The sequence below is a fragment of the Rhagoletis pomonella genome, unplaced genomic scaffold, assembly GCF_013731165.1.
Source record: "Rhagoletis pomonella isolate Grant_MI unplaced genomic scaffold, Rhpom_1.0 Rhpom_scaffold_00014, whole genome shotgun sequence".
Taxonomy (NCBI): domain Eukaryota; kingdom Metazoa; phylum Arthropoda; class Insecta; order Diptera; family Tephritidae; genus Rhagoletis; species Rhagoletis pomonella.
This window is the reverse complement of record NW_023458568.1, coordinates 14,554,428-14,561,737: the sequence shown is the minus strand read 5'-3', so window position 1 is coordinate 14,561,737 and position 7,310 is coordinate 14,554,428.

The window sequence follows — 7,310 nt, the reverse complement described above, 5'->3', positions numbered from 1 at the left end:
CCCCCCCCCCCCCCCCCCCCCCCCCCCCCCCCCCCCCCCCCCCCCCCTCCCTCTAAATATATGTGGGTGGAGCACGTGAGTTTTGCCCGATTAATCCAGGTAATTTTAAATAGTTCACACATATCATCCCCGATGGTAAATAATCATTTGGATTTTAATTTCCATCAAACGTTTTACACACTATGGTTAGCTGTGGTGTTAGCGATTTGAAGCCGCCGGTTGGCAAACGTGGCGAGCCGGTAACGAATTGCAGGAATAATCGTTGGTATTCGCGAGTATACGATGAGAGTATATCGTATAAATGTTGTATAGCTTGGGAATCTTGTGTAAAATCGTAATCGGTGCGGCAACAATCTTGCAGCATTTTAACGTTGATAGTTGCTAGCCCCAGAACCGCAAAACACATTCTCCAACTCTTCGGGATAGAACACTGAGTCAAAACCTTCACGCAATGCCTCAAATTTTTTCTGGACGCCTTCGATGAGGAACCAATATGTCACCAATGAGATATATTGATGTAAATTGTGTATTGTTACTGGCGTATCACGTCCACCTCAACACAGTTCAATGTTAGCATAGCCGGGGGTATTTAACACGGTGCTTAAGGAGGCTAAGCACAATGAGTTTATCAAATTTGGTTGAGATCGGTCAAGTAGTTTTTAAGATACACATAAATGATATAAATAAATAGGCGATGCCACGCCCATTTTCCTAAATTTTTATCAAAAATAAGTTTTTTGCTTAAGAGCCATTATAAATATAAATTTTGAGTAAACATATAAGGCCGTATTTTTGCTTAAACTGCTTAACTGCGACAATTTTTTTGCAATTGTATTAGGTGAGGTATCAATTTATTCGAAAATAAATGTTCTTTTAACGCGATGTAAACATGAATTTTTTTATTTGATTACCGTTTAAACATGTTCGTATTTAAATCAAGTGAAAAGTGTTCAAAATTTAATGTTTCCATTATAGATACACTACGTATAATGGAAATATTCCATTGAAATACGCCCGTATTAAAATGAAGCATTTTTCACTGCACGGATGGCGTTTTGCACGTGTCGGATGCTTTTTCATATGTAATTAAGAAAGTATATCATCGTTTATAGTACAAAACCGCGTATCGTCATTCAATCACGTAACTGACATTTGCTGCCAAAATTAGATTTGCTCACACTAGCTCTTGGCGCAATCCTTATCCATTCGTCCTGAAATATACTGGCCAGATATGGCGATTGCTTTATAAAAAAAATGCGTGTGTAACACCGTACACATGATAGAAGTGAAACTTCTTAAAAAAGGTGTGAGTACCAGGTACCTACTCACGAAATTCGATGTGTAAACATATGTTTACGGTTCGGAAAACCGTTAGGCGATTGAGTTACATACATAGGTTTGGTTAGAAATCAAATAATAATTTCATGTCATCTTATTAATTTTCTGATATACATATAATTTACTTATTCATTTTCCCGTAACACCACCTTATATGAATTCGCGCTTCTAACATCCATGGGACCGGGTTGTCATGGAAGTAATTGTATGTTTAACAAATAAATGAAAATGTTTATAATGCAATCAATAGATCCTTACGAATTCGTCATTACCAAGGCTCTAAGTAACGTACGCACTTTTGTTTGCAAAATGCATTTATTTAAGTTGAAAGATTTCTATCTTCTAAGGCGAATTCATATATTCTTATCACGAACTCATATATTCATGTGGTAGCAAGAGTATAAAAACATAAAATTACTTTATAAATTAAAAGCATAAGTATCACATGTATGCGTAGTCCAATTTACGAAATCATTTCATCGTTCTGAGTAAAAACTAAGTGCATAAACTCTATTTGGCGTTAATTGTAATCATGAAATGGTGTTCATTCATTCAGTTTCTACTCAAACGCATGAAATGATTTCATGAATTGGTCTACGCATAATGGTAGTAAATGACAGAATGAATTACAACAAACACATCCTTTTGACATAATGCAAGCCGAAAACGTTGGTTCAAATCAATCCGCAACCAAGTTGGAGGTTTTTCCCACAAACATTGCAATTTTGCGAGCAGTCTCATTAGGGCTATTCGCGATCCGGTGCAAATGGCCTAGCATCATTGCATTGCAAATTTGTATTGCAAATTATTTGCAATACACAAACAAAATACACGCATTTGCACTTGTCATGGCTTGACAAATTTGCAATACCGAAAATCCATAGCATAAAAATGCTATGCATTGCAACTCTGGTTGACATTTCTCTCAGCTGATTAAAAAAGTTTTACCATGCCAGTGTAATAAAGTTCGCTCACAATCCATGGCATATTTCTGCAATTGCATTAATTTGTCAGCTCTTATGCACCGAATCGCGAATAGCCCTATTGTAAAATCTCATTTTTACAGTTTCATAGTTTCGGCTTACATTTATAAAATTCAACGAAAGCACGTACCTATTTCGGCTGAGTTAACCATCTTCGGTTATTTAGTGTACAAAATAAATGCAAATTAAATGAGTTTGTACAACATGGCCATTAATGTAGCGATAAGTTGTACAACTTGCCAGAAAATACAATTTTTTTTATCATTCATACAACCAAGACATAAATTCATTCCCACAACGGTGCAATCTAGAGCAAAGTTGAACCAAGTTTATTTAAGAAACATCGGGCGAAAATTTTAACTGCTCCTGTAACACTACCTGATTTATATAAGTTGGCCTTGTTATCATCTTCACATATGTTCATTAGAGTATACCAACAAAGGACGAGTTAATACAAGGAGATAGCGGACACAAAACTACAAGTTGAACCAAGTTTCTTTAAGAAACATCGGGCGAAAATTTTAACTGCTCCTGTAACACTACCTTATTTATATAAGTTGGCCTTGTTATCATCTTCACATATGTTCATTAGAGTATACCAACGAAGGACGAGTTAATACAAGGAGATAGCGGACACAAAACTACTCTTGAAAATTACACGCACAATGACAAGCATGAACAAATGTACAACAAACACATAATTTTTGACAATCAGTACAGTTCGCATTTACATCAACGAGCAGCTTATTAGATTTGTTTTCGTTTGTACTACATATGTGCATATATACATGTACACAAACATATGTACATACCACGGAGGAGAGAATACAGAAGGTGGCGCCAATGGCAACACCGCTAATCGGCTCTCAGTGAATTTGACAGAATCAGCTGTTTTGCTGACGTTACAGTCGAGATGACAGCAGTAGTGATGTGCTGAGTCAATAATTTTAAGTATTGATCGATATTCGGTACCGATTTAAAGTAACCAATGCTCCCGATACTCGGTACCGAAACATTTAGGTTTCGAATAAAAGCGCACATAGGCAAAAAAATATGGAAAAAACGGTTCAGGGGAGACTCGCCTATCAAAACCCGAATGTATGAGCCAATAGAGTTTTTAATATTGATCCAAATGAAAGATGTATATATGTCGGTTCGAGGTCAGAGAAACTCTTACTTATTTGAAGCATTTTTGTTCCAGCTGAAACGGACGATATCATTTTTGTATGCCTGGGGGCAGATTCTGTAACCAGTTAACGACAATTTTCGAATCGGTATAGGTTTTGTTGACGTATGATATGAAATATTTTTACGTCAACAAGTGCGATATCGATTCGAAACTTGTTGCTAACTGGTTACAGAATCTCCCCCCTGAAAGGCTTCTTCATCCTTCATCGCATTTTTCTTGAACCTTGGATCGGCTAAGGTTAAAACTGATAAAATAATATTTATCTGTTGCGATAAGTTCAAGTGTTTTAGCTGCTTCATATAAAATAGTAATGAAAGTTTCTTCTAAACTTGAAATGCATATAAGGGAGAAGGATTAATGTAAAGAATCGGTATCGGGTGCCGAAAAGGAAATTTTGGGTACTAACAATTCAGCACATCTTTAGAGAGCAGTTTTATTTCACGATTGGGAGAATACAATGTACAATGTATACAATACATACCATGATAAAAACACAGCAAGGTATAACCGTTCTCTCAATTTGTCGGCCATGATTTTTTTTTGAAGTTTGCCAACATTTTAAAATCATATAAAAGTGAAAATAAAAAATTTAAATTGTTCGAAATTGTTGTTGCTTGAGATTGAAAATGAAATTGTGTGTGTGAGTTTGTGAGTAAATTTAAAAATTAAATTGTTTGGAAACGTCAAGAATTTTAAAAGTGCCTCTCAGCGGTTCTACCTTACTATATTTTTATCATGATACATACAATACAATATATACAATGTATACAATGTATTCTATCATTCTTGGTTTTATTTGCCGCTCTCAGTTGTCAACTCTACGATGACGTCACGCCAAAATAACTCTCACGAATCCTGCTGCAGTCGGCGCAATCTTTTATTCTATCATTCTTGTGTACATCACAGTGAACGGCAGTGCGCGCGAGTGACGAAAGCAGCCACAGTAGCATGCTGAAATGACTCGCTTATATATACACGAGATTTGGAAGTTTTTATCCACACGTCCAATCGACATATTTGAGACATCGTTGGAAAGGTCTTGCAGAGTGAGTCCAGAAAATGTATTCAAGCTTCATAAACGAATAGCCGAAAAAAAAACGTTTTTTGCTTTTGACGGTTTAAGGGGGCAAGTGGATACACCCAACATATTTAGTGTTATTCTATAGGCCAATACCTTTCCAACAATATCTTATATATTAAGTTCCGGCTACTAGTTGGAAAGATATAGAGGTAAATGCGTTGCGGTTCGTGTCTCAACTACGAGATGCTTTGGTATGTATGTGGCGTCTGTACGTACCATGATTTAATTTTTTTCAAACTTTCAGGAATTAAAGTACAAAAAAAAACTAAGAAGGTTTTGTTCCAGGATGTTTTGATTCGTATGCCTTTGTGGGCGTGGCTGCTGTCTGAAATTCTAAAAAAGCCAATTTTCTAAACTACCACTGAGGCCGCACTACTCAGTCCATGTCATTGATGTGGATATCAGTAGAAGGGTCTTCAAACAGGCTATCTAACTCTATCTTTTGTGTTTATAAAATATAAATATGTCATAACGTTATCGCCCGAAAACTAAAAATTGGGCTGCTGAAAATATACCATTCGGGAATTTTCTCAAAAACTGGTCAGTCGATTTTATTCTAGGTTTCTACAAATCTAGCCCAAAACCTTGGCTTTCATCTGGTATACAGCTTATATCTAGGAAAACTCTTGTTGTGGAGATTTTGCGATTCAAATTGAAAAAATGTCGCTCCAAAACGGGTCAAATGGTTAAAAATTAACATATCCGTCTAATTTGGTTATTTTAAGATATAAAAATAACTTACCCAGTTCCCCCAAAAAATTGCCCATTCCCCGATTGCCACTTAAACCGAATTTCCCAGAAAATCGGGGAATTTTCCGCGAGTTGACAAGTTGAATGATGCAGCTGTGCTAATCACTTCCTAAATGTCTTGGAAACCACAATTCGTGTGTATTTTAGAGCACTTAACCTACCTGGGAAGACGCGTACAATATTACCTATAGTTGTGCATAAATATGTATGTATGAATGCATTTAGTTCACCCAGTGTGCCGCTACTACTTACAAAGATATGTATAAATTGCCACTGAGCAAAACTACTTGAGAAAAAAGCATTAGTTTAGTAGCACGAGTGTAACATCGTACACGTAATAGAAGTAAAACTTTTTAAAAAGAGCACATGTGTGCGCCCCACACCCGGTAGAAATCTTAACAAAAATAAACTACGAGACTATCATACGAACATAGTTGGTACCAAGTTGATAAGTTTTTATCATTTCTTATATTTTTATTTTTTAATTTTTTCGAATACAAAAAAAAATCGAAAAATTATGTGTTTCAATGGACACATCGACTTGAATATATAATTTAGATTTAGATAACATTTTAAGAATTTTATTTGAGAAAAATAAAACATTTAGATTATTGTTTGTATTTTGGTCGATTTTATATTTGCTACCCCAAAATAATTGATATCAAATAAAACACCTCTTTGAAGTAAAAGTTTCGAGTGACGAAAGCTGAACTAGAAACACAAAATTTATGATATCAATTTCGTGACGAAAATTTTACGCATTTTTTGACTGCCTTTGAAAATCGTTTTTTATTTATTCGGAACATTGCGTTTTCTGCTAGAAACAAAAAATAAAAAACAGAACTTATGCAACGATTCGTATGAATAAAAAGATTTTCCGTACGTTTCAAAGGCAGTCAAAAAATGCGTATAATTTTCGTCACGAAAGTTAAATCATAAATTTTGTGTTTCTAGTTCAGCTTTCGTCACTCGAAACTTTTACCTCAAAGAGGTGTTTTATTTGATATATATATACAACCATTCAAACATATGTACTAAAGGTCTGCAAATATACCAGCAGAAATACTCTTCACATGTGTACATGAGTAAATGGAACATAAATTTTAGAGTACTAAAAAAGATGGGAAGAAAAAAAGAGAACATCATAAATTTGAATAACTGAGCAATGTTACTCAACAGTGCTCTGCTACATAAAACACTGTTTCGCTTTTCCAAAACACTTGAGTATGTTGATTGAATTCAGCAGTATTTGAAAACTTCATAGGAAGTATACGAATACTTATGAAAATTTTTCTTTCAAAATGTTATCATTTAACATAATGTTAAGAAAATTCATAAATTTTATTTTCATTGTCGAATTTGATTCGTTGAAGAAAGGGGGCTTAATTTATTGTTTCGCGCAATTAGGGTTTAGCTAACATTTTGCATTGTGTATTATTTGAACTCTCGTTCGTGTGATCCGCAGAAAATTTATCTTAAAGAAGTGAGTAAAATATAAAAGAAAAATGATTTAATTATAAACAAATATTGATAAAAATTACACAGGTTTACAAAAAAAGTGTATGCATATTAAACCAAACCCTATGTTATTCGACAGGCTAAATGCGAATCCGAGGTCCGTTAGCCTCTATCACGTGAGGTTCGTGGTCAGTTGAACGTCAAGCAGGGATAAATGCATTGAATAAACCTGAAAATTCATATATGTGGGGTTTTAGAACTCAGAGGTCCGTTAACCTCCATAGTGTCAGGTTTTCCAATAACGTAATTTTCCCTTCGAAAGTTTGGGTTTGTCTTCATATATCACTCAACCGAATTCCAAAGCTCTACCGCAAATACGCACGCGCCTTTGATATGTCGAATTTTTTATTGGTCTATGACCATCCTTGGAAGGTTTCCAGTAGATATGTACATCGCAATTTGGTTATGATCGGTGAAGCAGTTTGGTAAAAAATAACGTTTCTTCTTTAAC